Raw genomic sequence first — 24,744 nt, 5'->3', positions numbered from 1 at the left:
CCACGCTTCTCAAATTCAGAAAGAGCCTCAAAACATGGCTGTTCTCCACCTCCTAACTCCCCCGTCATACCATAAGTGAGTTCTGTAAGAATAGCGCCGAGACACCCGTATGGGTATTTGCGCGCTTTAAAAATTGCAAAAATAAATAAAGAAATAAATAAATAAATAAGGCAGAGCTGCTTAGGTGTCAGTAATCCCATGAGCCAATGCTCTTTTTATCATCATTTTGCAAAAAATGCGCTCTGTCTACATCATCTCTTGTGCTGCGGAGCTCAATGGAACCGCTTTATTCACGCCTGTACTGTTCATGTTCCTGTTAAATGTGCTGGGGACAAAGATATACTATAATGGTCTTAGTGACAAAGCTGTTTTTGCCAGAGCAATCAGTGTGCTGATACAGTTTAGGTAGCCAGTAGCCTATCAATCAAATATGACTTTGCTTGTATCATGATTATTGAAAAAAATAAGTTTATGGTTTGCAAGTTAGTAGAGGAAGTTGTATGAACAAAACGTGTATCAGATCAATTAATACTCATATAAATCCTAACATTGTGGAAGTACAAAAAATGGTTAAAGATTAATCATATTTAAGGTTTCTCGTTTTCAAAACGAAAAAAACACACGATTTTCAGTGTCGTGATTTTTGGCACCATAAAAATTGACTGATATTTTCCAGTGCTTATAAATAATGTTACTTTTATACCTTCCTTAAATCCTGCATTCGCATTGCTAATCATCTTTCCATCTTTCCTGCATCTCCCTCCCATATTTTTTACCATTTTTTTATGTATACTCTCATTTAACTTTTTTAACTTCTCTCACCTACATTAGTCTAATTTTCCAGCTATCAAACTCCTCTTCCCACTGTCCGGTAACACCAGCTAGTGAGGATGAGCATGGCTGTAGAAATGTTTGCAACTCATTATGATTTAAATGCTTCATGCTGAGGATTTACTCGACCATCCTGCTACTCTTTTCTTTAGTCAGATGGCACCTATTGACTAAATTAAGATTTTTTACTTAAGAACATGAGGGATATGTTGTGCTGTGGTTATTTGTAGCTGTTGCCAGCTTACGTTGTTCATTGTTTCAAAATACCAAGAAACGAGTGGACAAAATCCATGTTATTTTTGTGCTCCTGTTGCAGTGTTGAATGTTCGTACGGAACTAAGGGGCATATTAGCAAGGGCAATATCGCCGCTTTAGCGGGACTTTTTCCTGCTAAAGCGGCGATATTTTTATCGCACTATTAGCAAGCTGTCGCTAACAGCAGTTAGCGACAGCTTTTAGGCGAGAGCAACAGGTTTGGGGCCCGCTTTGCATGTCTGCGATATTTATCGCTAATGACTTGCAAAGTGGGCGTACCCAAACTGTTAGTGACTGTAAACAGACGCTAACACGGCTAACGCCTATTAGCAAGGCAAGCAAAGCGACAACAAAAATTTTTGCTAAGCGCGATTATCGCTATAAACTAACGCCTGCTAAAAAGTTGACTAACCTGTATAGTCAATGGAGGGGTGGAATATCAGATTTAACCCCCATTGGCGTTAATGCGAGAATATCGCTGATTTCCAGCGATATTCTCGCATTTTGCCGATATCGCTGGATATTTTAGCACAATGGAGAAAAACGTTGCTAATAGCATGTGTTTCTCCACTAAAATATGCAGCATTAGCCAGCGATAAAAAAAAAAAGTGGCTAACCACGTTGCGCTATAAATATCGCTATTTCTTGCTAATAGGCCCCTAATATGCATACATCAGGCTGTCTTACCTTTGATGAAAATGAACTGTGCTATTGTATTGGAACAGTTGAACTAGTAAATAAATATCATTCGCTTTCTCCTTGTTTTTGTTTTGACCATGATGATGACCATGTCACCGCAGGCAGTGGTATAGACCTGGGACAAGTAACCGCATCGCATCATCATGTGTGCGTAAGCAGGGTAGACAGGCATACAACAGTACTGCATAGGGGTGTGGCCCCTCCACATGTGGATCTGGGTGTGGTTCAGCGTGGGCCTTGACAAGGATGTGGCTGATGCGTGGTTCCTATTGTAGTGTCTTGGCCACCTGTGCCGCAATGGATGTTGTTGCTATGTGGCATGCCCCCGGTGTGCGTGGTCGGCTAAAGGGTTACATGGGGAGGGTATGCCCGCTTGGGGTCAGGGATTACACATGCCAACCGTTGTGTGTGTCGCTATTAGCGCAGCATGAGCCAAAGATGTACCCTCAACTGCATGTTGAGTGCAGCTAAGCATGTGCTCTACATCTGTGTCAGCCCTGTCCTTGCAATGGGCCTACGCACACATGGCCGGCCACATTCAGTGATGCATCCTCACTGTGTTATACTCAGGCTTGTAGACAAGTGCTGACAGGCATGTCAATCGTTTGCCATAGGGGTGCGTGTGATGAAATTGCGCTGCGCACACTAGTGAATGTGCTGTGGGGGAGGTGCAGCAATGAGGCTACGTAGTACACAGTGATGCAGCTTGTGTGCAACAAGCAGTACATATCATACAGGAATCACTAGGTCACACATTTCACACACCAATGAAGCAGTGAGCCTGCCAACACATTATGCAGTATGTAGTCTTGACTTATGTCTCTGCACTGTATACGCACTCTGCGCTTGTATGATGACATGCCTCCGAGCCCTAAACACACAGGTACAGAGGCAGTTCAATTTTGCCCAAAAACGCACCATGGCCATCGTGGAGCGCACATTTGGTGTGTTGAAGTGACGTTTCAGGTGTCTGGATGTCACAGGTGGTAAGCTCCTGTACAGCCCAGACCTTGTGTGCAGGATGATTGTTGCATCTTGTGTGTTGCACAACATACGTGTACGCAGCAAGGCCCCATGGATACAAGTGCCAGATGCACCAGACAATGATGATGAAAATGAGGCAGGTTGACCACACCCCACTGCAGCCGCAGCAGGAATAGCCCGTAGGTACTCCATCATTGACAATTTCTTCTCTGGTTGACGTCACATTGTGTGGGCTTCTTAGCAGTCATGGCACAGTACGTTGACAGACCACAAGCACTGCATGTGCTAATAAAAGCATTCCGATACACATTCCCTGTGTGTATGTCACTCATCTGTACAGGCACTTTACTCAGACAAGTGTGGGTGATACATGTTTTTCTGTCAATTGAGGTATTTGTTGATGGATGGTGGGTGTGTCACCTCTGTGCAGTGAGGCAATTTATGGTGTCACGTATCCGAACTGCCAGTTCTGTGTGTCACAGTTGTTAAGGTATCCCACTCTTCGGCGTTTCACATGTGTCCCAAATCATTACATTTTGGCTGTCATATATGACCTACAAGTGACAACAGGGATTCTTTTGTGCTCTGATATGTGCTGCCATGTTGCAAGGATGCACCTTGGGTCTCACGTCCCAAGACATGGGCAACATGTACATAAGGGGGTATCACTGCCCCTACATTAGTCCGTGGTTTCATTCTTGTTTGATCCTGGACATGGCATGTCGGTGTGCAGGGGGTGTTGTTTGTCTCTCTGTAATGTGACGGGGAGATGCGATTTCATAGTGTGTACCATGTTCGTTTCCGCAATAGTGCAGGTTACATACTGAATGCAAGGCTATGTACATTGTGGCTGTTTGTTAGGAATTGCATATCTGATTTGGACAACGGACATTTGTTCTGCTTAACAGCTGTGGGGTTGTGCTAGTATGTTGTAATTTCAGTGTTTATTTACTCTGCTTTCATGGTGCTTTTTCCCACCAGATGCGTGGGATTTGCAGGCCTGTCGCTGGTTTCCGCTGCTTTTTGTACCGCGATTGGCCTCATCGCAAGATTTTTGGCATTCGCGGTTTGCATTTTTGCAGCATGGCGTTGATTTTAACGCAGACATTTGTGCCCACATGCATCATTGAGAATTGCATTCGCAAACGGTGCGAATCGCAATTTTCGGCCGCTTGCGAATGCAATTCTCATATTTTTAATGCATCAAGCTTTTCGCAATTTTAGGAATCGCAACCATGTCGCGATTTCTAATATTGTGTTTAAGAAATCGTAATTTAAGATTTCTTAAATGCAATGCATGAACATTTTTAATTTGCCAATTCGCAAATGGGAAGGGGTAAATTAGCATGAAGTTGACCTTCATGCTAATTTGCGAAAACTTTCAAAATTGCACGAAAATGCATTTTTGAAAGTTTCATGTTACACACACACATATCCTTGGGCCATGTGTGTGTGAAACTTGCACTTAAAGTTACATTTCAGGGGTGCGGGGGGGTCCTTTGGACCCCCCTCTGCACCCTTGAAAATGCATTAACAAATTGCGATTTGCAAAATGCTAATCGCAATTTGTGAATGGCTTCCCATTCATTCCTATGGGCCTCTTGGCCCATAGGAATCAATGGGAAGGGATTCCTTAATTGTGATTCGCAAATAGAGGAATCCCTTTGGAGCCCATTGCTGACCAAGGTGTTTAATGCAGCAGCAACGACCACGGCCCCACAGGTCTGGGGGGAGTCCATTATTATCCCTATCTACAAAAAAGGAGAGAGAGGAGAGGCAAAAAACTATCGCCCTATCTCACTCCTTACTGCCTCCCTTAAAATCATGAGCAGGGTGTTATTGAGCCGTCTGGAGGACTGGGTTGAAGAAAAGGGTGTCCTTGCGGACTCCCAGTTTGGATTCCGCAAGGGGTTAGGCACAATAGAACAGTGCATAAACCTGGACCTCATCAAAGGCAAATATACACGCGCTAAGCAAGGCTCACTGTTCCTTTGTTTTACGGACCTCTCCAGTGCCTTTGATTTGGTCGATCATGGTCTTCTGTGGACAACTCTACTGGATATGGGCGCCCCATGGGAAATCATTTTTTTTCTGGCACAATTGTATAGGAAGCTATCGGCAAAGATACGTTATGGGCAACTGGGTGAGTGTTCCCCTAATATCCCTGTAGGCTCTGGTATCAGGCAGGGATGTGTCCTTGCCCCCCTTCTTTTCTCCCTTTTTATCAATGCAATTGAGTCCAAACTACGTGCTGTCAGTGCTGATGCGCCGACTGCTGACGGCATATCCATCCCGGTACTGCTTTATGCTGACGACACGGTCCTACTTTCTAGAACCCCTGTCGGGCTGCAGAGACTCATGGATAAATTTGTAGATTTTATCAATGGGAGAAAATTAAAAATTAACAATTCAAAAACTTTTAATATGGCCTGTGGCAAGAAAGTAAAAAATGTAAGACCTTTTACAGTTATGGATCAAATAATACAAGTGGTTGACAAATTTTGCTATTTAGGTATTACTTTTAATAGTGGGGGCACATGGGCGTCTGAAGTGACTAATGTAAGAGCTAAAATGGGCAAGTGTGCTTTTGGCATTTTTAAGTTTGCTTCCAAGTTAGGCTCCAGGCGGATATCCGATATGTTGTATTTATATCGTCATAAATGTGTTGCCTTGGCCCTCTATGGTTCAGGGGTATGGGGCCACTGTAATCATAATATGCTTCAGGTGGAGGAAAATAAATTTGTCAAAAAGCTTCTTTGCTTACCACCCTCTGCCTCAACCAATCTGATCCACCAGGAGGTTGGTCTGGAACATCTTTCTGATCTAATAAGTCTTAGACCACTTTTGGTGTGGAGATCTATTTGGTTCAAGGAGCAGACAGGGTTTACAAGAAAGATTATCCTAGATTGTCTCCACATGGACAAGTGTTCCCGTATCCCCTCGCTTAATTACATCATCTGTGTATTTAAGGATGTCTTCAAATTGCATGTTTGTGATAATCCATCTAGTGTTATAGACATCCCTAAGAAAGAACTTAAACATGTCTTTATGAGGGCTAGGACCCCAAAGCGTAATGTTGCCACTTCTCAGTACCCTACACATGTTTTTTATGATAAGTATAACATGTTGGAACCGGGTTTCGCAGGATACCTTAAAATGGTTACCATTCGCTCTGAACAATATGTACTGACAAGACTGCGGATGGGGACCGTTCATTCGCTTGTCGCGTGCCCGCATATTAAGACTCACACTATCGCCCCTTGCCCATGCGATGGGACCTCAAAGCAAAGCTCGGAGCATTTTTTATTGATATGTCCATTTTATCTTCATCTTCGTAAAACCTATCTGAAACCACTTTTTAAAAGATACAATGTATCCACTACTAAATCTGCCATGAGGCTTTTATTTGCACTTGATTCGCAGGACATTTGTTTTTTCACCGCTGTATTTATTTTAAAGTCGGTACACTTGAGGAAAAATATGTCCTTTGTTACATGAGTATTTATAAATCAGCTGCATTTTATATGTATTTTATCGTATCATGTATGTATGTACTTTTATGATTATTGTTAACAAATGATCGAATAAAGTTTTTGAATTGAATTGAATTGAACCAATGGGAAGGGATTCCTTAATTGTGATTCGCAAATTGTGAATCACAATTAAAGAATTTTTAGAAATCGCAAATTAAAATGCGATTATTTGATGCATAGCAATTTGCGATTTCTTAATTGTGATTCCCTAATTTTCGCAATTAAGAAATCGCAAATGCTAACTTTGATGCATGTGGCCGTTGATGCATTATCTGGAGACTATTGCATTGTACAGCCATGTTGAGCATGCTTGTTTAACAGGGCTTCATTTTCCCGCCATAGTCTGAGATGTTGGAAGTTGCGATAAGTAACTTTTGCGATGGTAATCACACGTTCTTGAGAACATGCCCCAATGTTTCATAGAAACAGTTCTCTTCACCTATGGTCAGATAACATTTTGATGACTCTAAAATAATAATTGTAGCAGTTTTAAGGATGTCCAAAAATATATACATCACACAGACTTTACTGAAGAAATCTCATCTGACATAACATAGTTACCAGCTGCAATTTCTACTTGGAAGACTATGGGAAGAGCAATAACAGGGATTTCACTGTGTTGCAGCAGAGCATTTATCACATCCTCTCCTCATTATGAAATATTATCAATTAACTTTACTTTGTAGTCTTGGAAAGGGCCAAAGAAATATCAGCGTAGACAAGTCCCTGAACCATGACTCTAATATAGCCCAAACAAAATTTTAAACTGGGGTTGCTGCTTTAACGTCAGATCATCAATAAGTGTTCTATGTTCTTACCATTGACTGGGCATGTCCACACGACCTTGGGAAAGAGGATCAGTAGAGCAAAAGTTTAGAAACATTCGATCTTGGGAATCAGAAGTTAAGAGACTGAAGTTGAAGAGAATCAGCATTTTTAGTACTCCTTAGTTGGATAAGCGGGCAAGGCAAGAAGTAAAGTACGGCAATAGATAGGTGAGTTGAGGAATCTGTAAATAAGTATTGTATTTGGCAATACACAGTGGTCGCACTTACCAAAAAGCCTTGGAATAGTTTTGCTATCATCAATTGGCTGGCTTGCCTGTTGCGCTGATGCTCAGCCACATCCTGATATAGGAAAAACCATACACATCAGAAACATGAGTGGAAAATAACCCTCCTGCACAGCACATATCCATTTTGTGTTGTAAGGCAGAGCTGCTTAGGTGTCATTAATCCCATGAGCCAATGCTCCTTTTATGATCATTTTGCAAAAAATGCTCTCTGTTTACATCATCTCTTGTGCTGCGGAGCTCAATGGAACCGCTTTATTCACGCCTGTACTGTTCATGTTCCTGTTAAATGTGCTGGGGACAAAGATATACTATAATGGTCTTAGTGACAAAGCTGCTTTTGCCAGAGCAATCAGTGTGCTGATACAGTTTAGGAAGCCAGTAGCCTATCAATCAAATATGACTTTGCTTGTATCATGATTATTGAAAAAATTAGTTTATGGTCTTGCAAGTTAGTAGAGGAAGTTGTATGAACAAAAAGTGTATCAGATCAATCAATACTCATATAAATCATCACATTGTGGAAGTACAAAAAATGGTTAAAGATTAATCATATTTAATGTTTCTTGTTTTCAAAACGAAAAAAACACACGATTTTCAGTGTCGTGATTTTTGGCACCATAAAAATTGGCAGATATTTTCCAGTGCTTATAAATAATGTTGCTTTTATACCTTCCTTAAATCCTGCATTCGCATTGTCAATCATCTTTCCATCTTTCCTGCTGCTCCCTCTCATATTTTTTACCATTTTTTTTATGTATCCTCTCATTTAACTTTTTTTAACTTCTCTGACCTACATTAGTCTAATTTTCCAGCTATCAAACTCCTCTTCCCACTGTCCGGTAACACCAGCTAGTGAGGATGAGCATGGCTGTAGAAATGTTTGCAACTCATTATGATTTAAATGCTTCATGCTGAGGATTTACTCGACCATCCTGCTACTCTTTTCTTTAGTCAGATGGCACCTATGGACTAAATTAAGATGTTTTACTTAAGAACATGAGGGATATGTTGTGCTGTGGTTATTTGTAGCTGTTGCCAGCTTACGTTGTTCATTGTTTCAAAATACCAAGAAACGAGTGGGCAAAATCCATGTTATTTTTGTGCTCCTGTTGCAGTGTTGAATGTTCCTACGGAACTAAGGGGCATATTAGCAAGGGCAATATCGCTGCTTTAGCTGGACTTTTTCCTGCTAAAGCGGCGATATTTTTATCGCACTATTAGCAAGCTGTCGCTAACAGCAGTTAGCGACAGCTTTTAGGCGAGAGCTACAGGTTTGGGGCCCGCTTTGCATGTCAGCGATATTTATAGCTAATGACTTGCAAAGTGGGCGTACCCAAACTGTTAGTGACTGAAAACAGTCACTAACACGGCTATCGCCTATTAGCAAGACAGGCAAAGCGACAAAAAAATGTTTTGCTAAGCGCGATTATCGCTATAAACTAACGCCTGCTAAAAAGTTGACTAACCTGTATAGTCAATGGGGGGTGGATTATCAGATTAAGCCCCCATTGGCGTTAATGCGAGAATATTGCTGATTTCCAGTGATATTCTCGCATTTCGCTGCTATCGCTGGATATTTTAGCACAATGGAGAAAAACGTTGCTAGTAGCATGTGTTTCTCCGCTAAAATATCCAGCGATAGCCAGGGATAAAAAAAAAAGTTGCTAACCACGTTTCGCTATAAATATCGCTATTTCTTGCTAATAGGCCCCTAATATGCATACATCAGGCTGTCTTACCTTTGATGAAAATGAACTGTGCTATTGTATTGGAACAGTTGAACTAGTAAATAAATATTATTCGCTTTCTCCTTGTTTTTGTTTTACTTTAATTGCTGGGCCTTGCCTAACGTATTTTGCTTTTCTCACAGTCATTGCAAGGTCCACAGAACAATAATTTCCTGTGGTTCTTTGCTTACTTGTAACCAGTGCAAGGAGTGCGCCGTGAGAGTTGCACAATCCACTTTTTCTCTGTATTCGGTCCATCTGTTCTTGGACATGGACTGTTTTGTGCATTTCCTGTTTTGTTGGGAAAAAATAAGCAGAGCTGTATATGTCACTATTAAATGTAATTGCAGTAATTTGTGAAAGTTTCTTTGCCAATTCCTCAAATCCTGACTGGTCCGACCCTCCACAAACAATCAGTACCCCTGAACATTGAAAACATTCAACATTTCGAATCCATGTCATCTATTGCAACTAGCCCATAAGCAGCGTTTTCCCTCTAAAGCCGTAACATTAAGGTAACAATGTCCTCGGGATCCCAAAATTTACATCCTACACTTTTACCGCCTCTGCCCTTCCATCCAGTGATTGCAACCTACATTAGTATCAACCCGCACAACTTTCCTGTGACTCGTTGCCTAAACTCCCCAAAAAAACCTATTCACGTACCTTCGTGTTTGTTCGTATATGTGCTCCAACCTGCACTCTACTTAATTGCGATGCCGCTTTCCTGATCTTTCTTTGTTCTTAAACCATGTGCCGTAACCCCTCCCCTCTCAGTGAAACAAGCATGAATCTCCAACTCTATAACTATCCACCAATTGACTACCCGTCCTATACTGCAATGTTTTCTACCTTGCGCTCTCACACCAATAATGTCCAATTCCACAAATCCTGACTGGTCCGGCCCTCCACAAACAATCAGTACCCCTGAACATTGAAAAAATTGCCCCACCCTCCCCTCTGTTGTTATGTAATACGCTGCTTAAACATTGTTGTTATGCATAAATACAGACTGCAACATAATATGCTACAATTTCATGAAACATGAATTCAGTTGTTACACGCGCATCTTGTACTTGTCCATGATTAAACATAGAGCATTATATAAGTAAATGTATGAGTCAGATGAAGAACTGCAAGCCATACAGCTTGGAAACACAGAACAGTGTTTGCACCTTCATTTTAGCATTACTAGCTGCACCTCATAATCTAACTCCTAGGTTTTTCGTGACTCCGGTTCCTGCCTATGCTTTATAAATGACTGCCAGCTTGGTGGTCATTTAGAAATTTGGTAGATGGTTGCTCCACCAGGGGCCTGGTGCGGAGTCATCTACTCCACCCCCCTGGTGTATCAATGGGCTGTTCGCTGAAATATAATTTGGATCCAAGTCCATGAGCCTTATTCAAACCTTTCTATTCTTGGTGGTATTTTGGTCTTTGCATTGCCGTATACTGTGAGTAGTGATTGATGATCAGTAAGTATTGTAAATGGCTTTATACATAGATATAAATAGTGATGCTCACAGTCTTAAACCACATCCTCAAACACAGATATGCCTTGCCCACTTCAGTTAAGCTTCGACTGGCATACAAATTCAAGTCTTTTCCTGGTTTATGCTGAACTGATATTGCTCCCAAGCTAACTGGTCTCACATCTACAGTTAATTCTGTACTTAGTTGTAGATCAAAGTAAACTATGTTGTCATATACATTGTGACAGGGCCCATTTAAATCTCTTTTATTAAAAAGTGTTAGGTTTAGGGTGTGGCTTGATGCCTTCATGATGCTCCCGGGGATGACGCGGGCAGACCCGGCTTTCGGTTGTTTTGCCCGTCCATGGAGAGGAGTTTTGGAGGGCAGAGGATGCACAGACTCTGTGGGCTGATTATCGGAGCTCTTCTGAAGACATGCATCTGTGTTTCTTTCATGGAGCATCTACTTGAAGAGCCTCGCTGACTGCGGCCGCCATTTTAGACGCTCCTCCTCCGTTTCAACTGTCCACCTGGTGAGAGGAGTTTGCTGTTCTACGTTTCATGGTCTTTCTCAGGTTGATTTACCTGTACAAATGCTATGTTTCCTAACTAGATAAACTTTTTTTGACTAAAGAGGTCCATTTATTGTGTAATTTCATAGTAAAGAGTTTGTAGCCCTTTTGTACCATGTTTTTCTCTTGACAACATCTATGTATATGCTGCCCCTTCATCTATTATTTTACTCTCTTCCAACGAGCCAACTGTCGGAACACTCCTCATACTACTTCTCTGGGAGTAGCATGGTGTCTATTCCTACTCTTTGAAGGGCAATTATTACTTTCCTGACATTATGCTGGCCCTGTTTTCAATGTGACATTGCACTCATGAAGAAACTTGTATGTTCTCTATTATATTTGAGTAGTTTTGCTACATTATTTTGAACCTCATACGGGACAATCAAAAAAACTGGTTTCTCCTGCATCATGCTCTTTACAGTCCTTCATTAAGAACTCAGTTATTCACTGAACTCCAAAAAATGAATGGCAGACTCATTGGTTTCTATTGCTAAGACCTCATCTTCTGGAGGCACTAGTGCTCCTACAGCGGTGAAAAACCACCAAATATCTGAAGAAGGACTCACCTTCCCCATTAAAGCCTTATTCTCCTGTTTCCCTTGACATGCTATTGGAAGAGATACGTGCTATCTGTCCCTTCATGGAAGAGACTACTGCCAAACTGCCATTTCTAACAGAGAACTAGTCTTAGATGAATGATCGTCTTACCTCTGTGGAACAAAGTGTATCCTCCTATGCTCACACTAATAAGAAGGTTAATAATCTTCAATTTCAAGTTTCCTCACTCCAAAAGTAGGTCGAAGACCTTGAAAATCGAAATAGAAGAAATATTCTTCAAATGTATGGCCTGCCGGGGGGTTCAGAGAGCTCAGACCATCTTTCTTTCTTTAAGTCTTTCCTTCCTAAACTGCTTCATCTACCAGACGGAACATTGCTTAACATTCAATGTGCCCATAGACTTGGCCACCAATGCACAGGGATAACCACTTCTCAGAGACCAAAGAGGTGCCATCATGCACTTTCTCGAATAATCTGATCTACTTAAAGTTCTTTCAGCGTTCAAATCAATTCAACGTGTTTCATGGTCAGGTTCCACTCTATTCTTTGCTCATGACTATCCAAAAGCCACTGCAAACAGATGCAAAGAATTTCTCAATATGAGACCTGACTTAGGTGCCATGGGTGCTTGCTATGGCCTTTTCCATTGGTGCCTCTTCAAGGTTACTTATAAGAATAAAACTATGACTTATGAGGATCCTATCAAATAACAGAGCTTCATCAATTACTTTAGATCAGAATCCATGGACTTTTCTGGTGCTTCGTTATCTAGTAATATGTGACGCTGTCTTCATTATAAGAAGCAATTTCTCTTCTTGTTCGTAATGTTTTAGGTTTTAACACATGGTTATATGTTTTATGATGTTTACTATTTATTCATTTCAGCTTTCCTCAAACTGTTATGTATTGTCATTATTTTTATTAATTTTTATCCATCTCTTAAGACTACTGCTTTCTTTTTCTAGTCTCCTTCCTCCAAGGTTTGATTATGTTTTGTCCATACAATACTCCCTCAACCCTTTATGAAGTCATTTGGTCCTCCGCATTTTATGTCCCATCGAGTCTGGCCGTGCCATCGACTCCATGTGGTCTCACCCCCCACCTTCTTTGGATGTCCTTCTGTGTAGTTATGTTGTTTTCTTTTTGTTGTTGTTTCCTCTTTTCCTTTTTTCTTCGTATATCTGTGTTTTACTCCACCTTCTATTACATTTCTCTCCTTTTACTTTCTTTTTGGTTCCATTTCTTGCACTTGTATCTGTATTCATTTCTCTTAAATATTCTAGATTGTCTTTACTTATGCACACATGGTTGGTTTGTTATATTTGTAATATTTGTTATATTTTTTATCCTCTGTTCTTCGATGGTCTGTTTTGACCTTTATCTTCTAGTTTTCCCCCTGTTGTCTTTATGTCTTCGAAGATCATACTGTGGAATGTCGTAGGTTTGAATTCTCCCATTAAACATCAACGTGTTTTATCACATTTATCTAAATTAGCGGCTGATATTGTTCTTTTACAAGAATCTAATTTATCTGCAAAGGAATCTTTAATAATGAAAAGGGTTTGGGTAGGAGGTCTTTTTTCCACCAGGTGATGGTAAAGGAAATGGTCTAATAACTCTTTGTCATAAATTGATTGATGCTATGTTGCTTTCTCAAATTTCTTATGAGGGGGTAGATGGTTATATACCAAATTACAAATTGGTGGTGCTCCGGTCTCTTTATTTAACATTTATGCTCCCAGGAATGGTGATTTCACATTCTGGACTGATCTATCCCAACATCTTTCCCCATGTATTGATGATAATTTCATCCTTGCAGGTGATTGCAACCCAATGTTTGACCCCTTTACAGATCGTAACTTGTCTGTTTCTTTTAAACCGCATAAAGCACATACATTTTTTATACAGCCCATTCAGCAACATAAAGGTATAGATGTCTGGAAAATTTGTAATCCCACTATGAGAAAAAATACATTTTACTCTCCAGCCCATCAAACTCAATAGCCTATTGATTATTTTTTTATCTCGCACAACATCACTAAGAAGTGCTAATATTGGATTTATTCTTATATCTGATCATCCTCCCATCTCCATTTAATTGGCATAGCCCCAACATCCAATATGCCTAGGAGATGGCGTTTTAATAACTACTCCTTTTAGACATTAATTTTAACTCCTCCTTCGACTCTTTCTTTCATGATTATTTCTCTCTTAACCAAACTGATACCTTATCCTTCTCTGTAATTTTGGATGCATTCAAAGCAGCCGCCATAGATATTATCATCGACCAATGTTCCAGAAAACTAAAAAATGCATGCAAAGTTACTAAAGATCTTTTGAACGAAATAAAGAGATTGGAGCACTCTTATGATTCTTCAAAGTCCAAAGATTGTCTGTCTCAACTTGTTAAAGCAAAATTTCAATTAAATAAGGAATCTACTGATAATGCCTCACTTTTTTTTGCTAAATTCTATGGTGGTCAAAATGAAGCAGGTACGCTTTTGGCGAACTACTTAAAAATTAAACATAATAAGTTTGAAATTGATTCTATCATAAATGAACAAAACACACTACGGTTCAAAGATTCTGAGATACTGAATGAATTTCTTTTGTTCTACAAAACATTATACACATCTGAAATTGCACCATTGGAGTTGAATATCTCACAACTTCTCTCAGGTATTCATAAATCCTCAAATACTCAACCAGATTTTGTTTCACCAGAATCTGATATCTCGCAACAAGAACTTCTCATTGTATTACAATCTCTCAAGAAAGATAAAGCTCCAGGGCCAGATGGCTTCACAACGGAATTTTTTACACACTTCGCTTCACTTCTTCGTCCACATTAATCACTCTCTTAAACGTTTTTTCACAATTGGCAAAATCTACTGGGTCCTTTTTGGAAGCTTTAATCTGTTTAATTCCTAAAGATGGAAATTATCTTAAGTATTGTAAAAATGACAGACCTATTTCACTTGTCAACATTGATTACAACATTTTCTCAAAGGCTTTTACCTTTCCTGTAGAGACATTCCTTCCTCAACTATTGGGTGTGGAACAATCCGGTTTGGTTAAAGCCACCTTTTCTCGGATAATACTTGTTTATTCTTTGATATCTTATCCAAATTTCATCATTTATCTCATTTGATAGCTGCTGCGGTTTTAGATGCTGAGAAAGGGTTTGATCACGTCAATTGGACGATTTCGGTGCACAGACAAAATATCGACTCCAAAATATCGAATGGACAAAATATCGAGTTAAAAATATCGACAACAATAAAATATCGATAACAAAAATATCGTTGGTCAAAATATCGAATAAAATAATGATAAAAAAATATCGAGTACAAAAATATCGACTCAAAAACATTGACAAGACAATATATTGATAAATAGTCAAAGTAAAAAATATAGATAATATGTAGAAAAAAGGTTAAAAAAAATAATAATTTATTATTAGTAATATAAATTGTAGTTAATGTTTAGGAGCGGGATGTTGGGTTAATAGGGGATAAGGGTGGAGAGTAATTTAATAATAATTAATTAATTAATTAATATATGTTTGTAAATATTTTTAATTAATAATTAATTGGTAATTAATTAATATTAATTAGTTAATTAATTAATATAATTTTGTACATATGTTTAATTAGTAATTAATTGGTAATTAAATAATATTAATTAGTTAATTACATTAATTAGAGTAATTTATTTATATATATAATTTTTAGTTATTGTTAATTAATTAATTGGGAAAAAATAATATTAATTATTAAATTAAATTAATTACAGCTAATGTGCTAATATATTTACTGTATTGGTATTGGTAATTAATAATTAATTGGTAATTAAATAATATTAATTAATTTTGGGTAAATAAGTATTTTTAGGGTTCAGGGTCAGTTTTGGTTTTTTGGGTAAAGGGGTATTTTTAGGGTTCAGGGTCAGTTTTTGTTTTTTGGGTAAAGGGGTATTTTTAGGGTTCAGGGTCAGTTTTCAGTTTTTGGGTAAAGGGGTATTTTTAGGGTACAGGGTCAGTTTTCAGTTTTTGGGTAAAGGGGTATGTTTAGGGTTCACGGTCAGTTTTCAGTTTTTGGGTAAAGGGGTATTTTTAGGGTTCAGGGTCAGTTTTCAGTTTTTGGGTAAAGGGGTGTTTTTAGGGTTCAGGGTCAGTTTTCAGTTTTTGGGTAAAGGGGTATTTTTAGGGTTCAGGGTCAGTTTTCAGTTTTTGGGTAAAGGGGTATTTTTAGGGTTCAGGGTCAGTTTTCAGTTCTTGGGTAAAGGGGTATTTTTTGGGTTCATGGTCAGTTTTCAGTTTTTGGGTAAAGGGGTATTTTTAGGGTTCAGGGTCAGTTTTGGGTTTTTGGGTAAAGGGGTATTTTTAGGGTTAAGGGTCAGTTTTCAGTTCTTGGGTAAAGGAGTATTCTTTGGGTTCAGGGTCAGTTTTCCCTACTGTTGCACCCACTGGAGTGGGAATAGTAATTTTAACCCCTACGCTATCCAACGCTTTCCCTACGCTTGCACTCTTTGGAGTGGGAATAGTATTTTTTACACTTCTGGTATCGTACGGTAATATAATAGTATCTTATTTAATTATAGTATGTTACTATATATATATGTTTTAACAAATAAGATTGTAAACATTTTTTTTATTATTTTCATTTAATATTTAATTATTATAAGATAATTTAAGTATTTTTAAGTATATTTTAGTAATTAAATTTGAATATTAATTTAATTTAACACTGTTTTTAATAAAGTCGATATTTTTTACAACTATATTATTGTAAACGATATTTTGTACTCAATATTTTTGTACTTACCTGTTTGTAGATACAAACTCGATATTTTGACTGTCGATATTTTGTCCACGATATTTTTGCAAGTCGATATTTTGTCCCTCGATATTATTTCAGTGATCCGACTATTTCAAATACTCAAATGGTTAGGTTTCGGACCAAAGATCATCGCCATGATTTTGATTTTTTACTCTAATCAAGAAGCAGCTGTTTTTGTTAATGGTAACTCATCCCCCTATTTTGATCTGAGAAGTGGTATTCACCAGGGCGGCCCTTTATCTTCATTCCTTTTCAATTCAGCTTTGGAAACTTTTTTGTCCAGAATTTGTTAAAATAGTGACATGCAGGGTTTTAAAGCCAATGACAAACAAACCAAGATGCCGGCTTATGCCGATCATATATTGTTAGCTATTTCTAACCAGCTATCCTCTGTCCCTGCCTTTCTTCAAGAAGTCGAGCTTTTCACTTCCTTCTCGGGTTATAAACTGAATATAGACAAGTGTGAGATCTCACCTTTAACCAAGCATACTTTTAAAGGTGATTTTAGTTCCTCAGGTTTTACCTGGAATTCTCATCATATTAAATATTTCACCCCTTCAATCCCAACAACACTTTCTTTATGTTTGGAGAAATGTATAAATAAAATCTCCTCATTAACAACTAAATAGCTTCCCTTATATCTCTCATGGTGGGAACGTCTGGATAAGATTAAAATTATGCTCACTGTCCACAATTCCTATTCCTGGGCCCTCAAAAATGTTGAAAAAAATCAATTCCATTTTACTATCATTTTTACGGAACAATAAGAAACCCTGCATGTCATTAATTAGACTAACAAGACCAAAAGCAAAGAGAGGAGGTTTTTTCTAGATTTTCCTACTTCGTCAAGCTTTGAGATGGCTCTCAGAATCTCTACTGGAATTTCCTTTGTGGGTAGATCTTGAACGTGCATATCTCTCTCCCTTCTCTTTCAAAGAGATTCTCTCTTTCACCTGCAGACCACATTCTATTTTTACCCCTATTCTTAGATACACCTGTAATCTTCTTGACCTAACTCCAATTACTCCTACCTAATGATCTAAACTCCTTTCTTAAATCTTCACTATGGCATAATAAGTTCTTATTGATTCATGACTAACCTTTTTTATTGGAAATCTTAGAGATGCAAAGGCTTAATCTGGACTCATCAACGCTTTTCTCAAAATGAGATTATATCGTTTTCGGAAGCTAGTCAGCATTTTGATTTGCCCCTTTCATTCCACTCTAAGTATAAACTTATCAAACAGGCCCTTTCAAATGCATAAGCTCAAGTTATATCTTACCCTCACCCTGTCCTCCCCTGTCAATGGCTTACACACTGTTCTACTTTCAGTTCCTAAGGCTTCCACCATTTATAGTCATATACATTCTTTACCGTCAGACAGGGAAAAGACTAAAGCTGAACTCTCCCGGGAAAAAGATCTTTGAGTTGAATGGTCAACTTCTCCATGGAATAAAGTCTGATCTAAAATTAGGAAAACACCACACAAACACTATTATTTGTATCTACAACAGGCTTTTACTATACCCGGTTATTTTACATAAAAGTTACACTGGTACACCTAATACTTGTTGGTCTTGCTCTTCCCCATCTGATGATCTGACACACTTACTCTTTATGTGCCACTGGTACACACTTTTTGGAAATAAATTTGGTCTCAAATTAATTCTATTTTCAAATCCAATTTCCCTTTTTCTCTTACTCATCTATTTTTAGGTAGCGTATCACCCATTTGGGATGATTATATTTTAACTGAAAGATTGTTGATTTATTGTTGGCTCTTGCTTTTCAGAAAATTACTAATAATTGGAAGGATTTTACCAAATTATCATTTCAGGCTGGTGGTACGCAGTATGCTATAATCACAGGTTAGACACAGCACTTTTTCATCCTAAAAGTTTGAATTTATGGTTGCCTGTTACAATGTTTATAGATGCCAGTGCTAAATACTCTTTCTCACTGACTCCTTCTCAGCAAGAAGTTGCTCGACCTCCATGACATTCCTTACTTCTTTATTAATATGTCCATATCTATTTAATATGCTTTACTTACTTCAAGTTCTTATGCACAGTACATCAAATGTAATATCTTATTCATTATATTGTTATTTGGTTGTCTACTCATTTCATTATCGCCATGTTTGCATTTTATATTGTATTGATTGAATTTCTTTGATTTCCACTTTTTATATTTATTTAGTTTATCCTTTGTGTATTCTTTTTGTTCATCATATGTTGTATTTTTATTCTTTAATAAAATTACTTTGAACTAAAATAAAATAAAAAGTGTGAGGTATTTTTGTTGCTTACGTTATGGTTGCTGCCATGTTAAAACAAGCACTAACATTCAGGGCTAAAATATCAACATGTGAGTAAAAATAATGCATTTATTGCCATACTTATGATGCCTTGTTGGGAATGTAGAACCGCCAGATTTATGAACATGAGATAAAAATTGGTATTCAACTGCTATAAAAATCCTTGGGTTATTCATAAGCCCCTTTCACCTCTGGTATGTCACTTATTCCCATAATAAAAGTGACGCAATGGTGGCACAAGGAGCTTGTGAATAAGTCCGCCTGTATTTTTCCGTAGTTCAAAGAAGCTTTGCAACTGAACTATCAGGCCAGAGGTCATGTCAGTTGTTGCAAATCAGCTTCAGTTGAGGTTTTGCAGGGTCTCTGGGAGCAGGACAGCCTTGATCCTTGTTTTGCTTATTATTCCTGCCCAAGGGCTTAATAGAGAAAAACTAAAGAACTATTTCTTACTGAAAAGGTATGCTGTGTGAGCCAATGTAAGAAACTTGATATATAGGCTTTACTATTTTTTGCTTCTGCTCAATTGTAGCATAGCGCTTAGAAATGGAATGTGGTGTTAGGATGCTAGGAACTTGCTAACTATGGGGGTCATTAGGATGGCGGACGGAAACGTGTTCCGTCCGCCATGGTTGCGGCAAAAATACTCCCGACCGCTCTGGGGATAATCTGCGGTAGCGATTAGGATGTCACTGACAGCAAACACCGACCGCGGCGGACGGATCACATTAAACACCGACCACGGCGGACGGATCACATGAAAGACCGCCGCAAGCGGACGGTACCACAGAAAGTCCCTCTGCCGCGGATGCATTCACCGCGGAAACAAGATCAACCGCCACACGACCTGCGGCGGGTCCGGCCGCACGATTAGGATAACCCCACCATCCCAACGGAACTCACCAGCTCCCACGACCACCACGGAATCATCAACAAACAGAGCATGACTGCGGGAGGACTAAGCGAACATCACCCCTGCCGTCAAACTGATTAAAAAATGGCGGACGGAAGGAAATAGAAAACACACAAATCAGGACACACACCCACCCCCAACAACTACACGCCCCAAGGACACCCCCCCAGCACAAACAAGAGCACCCAAGTCACCACACCCACAGAACACCTGACTGGCAACAACCATTGGAACACAACAACCACACAGAGTATAAAAGGAATCCCTCCCATTACCACAATCCATTGCATCACAGCACAGCTGGAAGAAAGAGGCAGAATAGCACAAACAGCAGACACACACAAACACACATACAACCTGCACACCAACACACCCACCACACAAACCCCCACAACACCATCCCTACATACCACACACCTGCACACCCCACCCCACCCCACCCACACCTTGCACATCACACACCATGGCACCCAAGAAAAACCCCAAGTTCACAGACACTCAGTTGAAGGACATTGTGGATGAAATCATCCGTGTCGAAGCACATCTGTTCGGTAACCTAGTCCAGCAGACCACCTTGGCAACCAAAACTGTTAGACCTGGCACCTTGGCTTGAGTTTCCCTTCCACTTTTTGCTGATGTGCCTCAGATGTTTTGCTGGTGTTCGATGCTCAGGGCACTGCGCCACAGCCAATCCGTGCCGCAGTGCAAGTGCTCTCAATGTAAAGTGTATGTGTAATTGATTTCCACGATTGGATTATGGAGGTGGAGAAGTGTGGCTTAATGATTAGAGTGGCAGACCCTGATGCAGAGGTCTAGCCCGGGACCAGGGTTCAATTCCCCGCCTCGGCGGGTCTTGGGCTCAAAAATTCCACGGACCTGATAATTCTCGCCTCGGTGCCTATTCCAATCATGGAGTCCCACTCTGCAACTCTGGGCAATAGCTTGCTTAATCTCCACAACGGCCCCCACAACGCTAAGGATGCCTGGCCTCCACCTTGGGGGTGCCCAGGTGTGGACGCCTCACAGGGAAAGCCAGGATGGGTTCCACAGCGGTATTCGTACAAGCGTCTTGAGACCCTTGCGGGTGAGTAGTGCGCTATACAAGTATCATTTTACATTTACATTTTACATTATTTGGTTTACTCTTAGTCCCCAGTAAAGTGCACGAGGCGTGCCGGGGCTTGTAGATACAAATGCTGCTAGTGGGCCTGCAGTGCTGGTTGCGCCATCCACAGAAGCAGCCTCGTAAGATATGTCTCGGGTCCGCCATTGCTGACCCCACGTACAGTCTCGTACTGTCACGCTGACTGTGCAGGTGTCCACACTTACCAGTCCCAGAACCTTCCCTCACCTTCATATCAGTCACCCCCATGGTAGGCCTCCGGGCAGGGTGCATTGTAAGCGTAAGGTAGGACAAGCCTAGAGTGTGGCATGTCCTAGTAGTGAATAACCGCCCTTTCTCGTTCTTCACTATTGAAGGGCTACCTGTTCTCTTAGGCCAGATGAGCTGTCGGAGCTATTACACGCTATCGTCCCGGCAGGCTCAGGGAACACGGTAGCAGGTCGAGTTTAGTATGCCTGAACTCAGAATAATAAAATACTTCCTTTAGTAAGGTTTATTTTAATATCCTGTGTTTGCAAATGCTACTTTTAGAAAGTTAGCCTTTGCTCGCCTAACTGTTCAGCCCGCCTCTGTCAGGATGTGTATCTGCTGTCTGGGTTTGTGTGAGTGACAGGGCTGGAGATTCCGGGGGATATTCGGGTGCTCCAGGTGGTGAATGGGGTGCTTACACCAGGATGGGTGGGCGGAGTAGTCCTTGACTCTGAATAGGGTTGTGCTCCACCACCACAATGCTGGCTCCACCTCCACCTGATGTCTCTGCCCTGCACCCTGAAAGAAGACGGCAGCGTTCTGTCAACAAAGTACTTCAGAACCGGGTTGAACCAGGCTCAGGCCCCCTGGCCTGCATTGACAAAAGAAATGCAGTATAAATATAGGAGCTCCGCTCCTTACAAATCAGATCCAGTTTAGACCACAACGAACCTCTGCCTGACTAGAAGGACCAAGAGAAGCTGAAGGACGGAAACCAGTCTGTATCCTGTTGGACTGGCCTGCAGTGGTGCCTTGCTTAGAACAGAGAGGAAAAGACCAGAAAGGACTTTGTAGACTTGAGCCTGAAACGATCTCCAAGGGCTTGATCGAGAGCTTGCCCCCTGAACGGAACCCCAGGACCATTGGGTTCTATCTGCTTGTGCCCGTCTGTTGTTGGGCCTCAGTTCTTATTCCCTCACCAGAGTTGTGACTCGGGTGCCTTCGCCCCCTCCCAGGTTGTGACAGCTCAGAGCTTGGTCGCCCTGCCGTAGAGAGCCCCGCTCATCCCTGAGTCGCTCTCAGCTTCAGTGCCGGGCCGCCTGCTCTCCTGTCACCTCGCCCCTTACGGAGCGCGCTGTGGACCTCTCATCTTCTCCAGCCGGAATCTGCACGGAGAGCATTTCATAGCCTCGGACGGTCCGTACGTCGTAACGTACCCGACTGTCTCGCTTTGCGCTCCTGCATACCAAGGCTCGTGCCGCACCTCAAGAAAGGCCTCCCCATTACCGTGGTACCGGAAGCCTGGTGCTGCACCCGTCTGCCCGAGAACTCAACGCCTCTCACAGATCCATGAGTACGACCCGGTGTGCTAAGAAGTAGTACATCCCGCAGGCCTGAACGGCGCCTCGCCCCGTGAGCTGCATCGATCCCGGAACGCCGCAACCATCCACAGTCTAGCTCCTTCACCTCGCTCCTCGAGGGGGATTGAGCCGGAGAGATCCTCTGGAGAACCGTCGGCCTCGTTCGGGGTCCGCCCTCACAAGTAGCCGCGCCTGAAACGCCTCGGACTTCCACCAGCAAGGTACACTTGAACTCCGTCTCGAGTTCATATCGGATCCAGGGTCCGCAACGTTCTTATTTCCCTGTTATCGTACCTTGCTAAACAACGGACATTGAAAGACTACGTTTCCCAATTGTAATCTGGTGACCTCAATTTACTAAACGTTATTTGGTCTTGTGATAATCCTGCTTGAGTCTATCTTTTATATAAAGTATACGTATTTTTGATACAACCATACGACTGGTGTCCATTTGTGGTGGGTCAGTGGGTTTGCTGTGTGTGATCATGAATGCTTAACTTACTATTGCCCTGAGGATTAGCCTTGTCTGCTCGCGCCATACTACCTAGAGGGTGAGCAGGGGTTATTCGAAGGAGTAGTTCCCTTGCCCTGACGTGGAGTTGAGGGTCCTTGCTTGTTACAAGTGTATACCTGTGCCAACCAGAGACCTCCGGTTCAAACATGTGGAACAGGATAGTGACAAGAGTGAATGCTTCACGGACCGTGCCACGTACCAAACACGAGATCCAGAGGCGGTGGCACGACCTCAAGGCAAGGGTGAAAGGCATCAGGGACAAGAACCACCAGCGGGCACACCACACTGGCGGCGGCACTCCCCCCGGAGCCTATACCATTTGCCGAATGGGAGGAGAAGGTGCTGGGCATACTGCACCCTGAGAGCCTGGAAGGAATAGAAGAGGGACTTGAGGCTGGTAAGTACAAACCAATGTACAATGTTATGGTCTGCCTTGCACAACTGTCAAGACACATCTCCCAGGCTCCAATCCATGCATGTGGACCACACAGTTACCCAAATGTGAAGGCCTGGGCTCAAATGCACCCACCTTGACCAAGCACAAATGTTGCCTCCTACGTTCCCAGGCGTGCATGTTGTCAAAGCAGCCAACACCGCAACTCCCAACAGGCCCCCTTGTCTACAGGGAGGGTGGGGGTGGGTCCAGCACTACAACTCCCAACAGGACCCCATGTCTACAGGGAGGGTGGGGGTGGGTTGGTGGGTGGGTGAGAGACCAGCACTACAACTCCCAGCAGGCCCCCATGTCTACAGGGAGGGTGAGGATGGGTGGGTGAGAGACCAGCACTACAACTCCCAACAGGCCCCCATGTCTACAGGGAGGGTGGGGGTGGGTGGGTGTGTGGGTGGGAGACCAGCACTACAACTCCCAATAGGGCCCCTTGTCTACAGGGAGTGTGGAGATTGGTGGGGAGGGGGGGGATTGGGTCCAGCACTACAACTCCCAACAGGCCCCCATGTCTACAGGGAGGGTGGGGGTATGAGAGACCAGTACTACAACTCCCAACAGGCCCCCATGTCTACAGGGAGGGTGGGAGTGGGTGGGGGGTGGTTCCAGCACTACAACTCCCAACAGGCCCCCATGTCTACAGGGAGGGTAGGGTGGGTGTGGGGGTATCCAGCTCTACAACTCCCGACGGGCCCCCATGTCTACAGGGAGGGTGGGGTTGGGTGGGTGGGGGGTGGGTCCAGCACTACAACTCCCAACAGGCCCCCATGTCCTATCCCAGAGCAAGATGGAGTCTGGACACCTTTTGCTCACCAGTGCATCCCCTCCTTCAAACCTGCAGGTAGGTAGCCATCTTCACAGGAGCACCATCTAATAGCAAGACCGGCCCACACGTATCCAAGTATTGTCTCCCCACCTCCACACCACCATAATGCCCAGTGCTGTCTACCACACCAACATGATGACACCAACAACCATGTCCTGATTGCATAGTAATGTGTAATGTAACAACAACAAACCTGTCATGTCCACAGCATTGATTGTTAAATTCTTGTCCCTCAGGTGATCGAAACTTGACAGGCGAAACCAGCAACCGCCAGCACCAGTCGCCCCCCTCACAACAAAGATTCTCTGGAGAAGAATCCATGGACACCTCGGTTGCAGAGGACGATGCTGGCCCAAGCACACTTCCAGGGCCATCAGACTCTCAGGACATCCCTGCCTCCACCACCTTGGCCAGTGTCACAACACCAACACCTGCCATTGTGAGCTGTGCAGCTACCACCACCACCACTCCTGCCTGTGCCACCCTGCCTGACCGATCGTCACAT

Source organism: Lissotriton vulgaris, chromosome 8 (genome assembly GCF_964263255.1).
Source record: "Lissotriton vulgaris chromosome 8, aLisVul1.2, whole genome shotgun sequence".
NCBI classification, from domain to species: domain Eukaryota; kingdom Metazoa; phylum Chordata; class Amphibia; order Caudata; family Salamandridae; genus Lissotriton; species Lissotriton vulgaris.
This window is presented reverse-complemented; position numbering follows the sequence as displayed.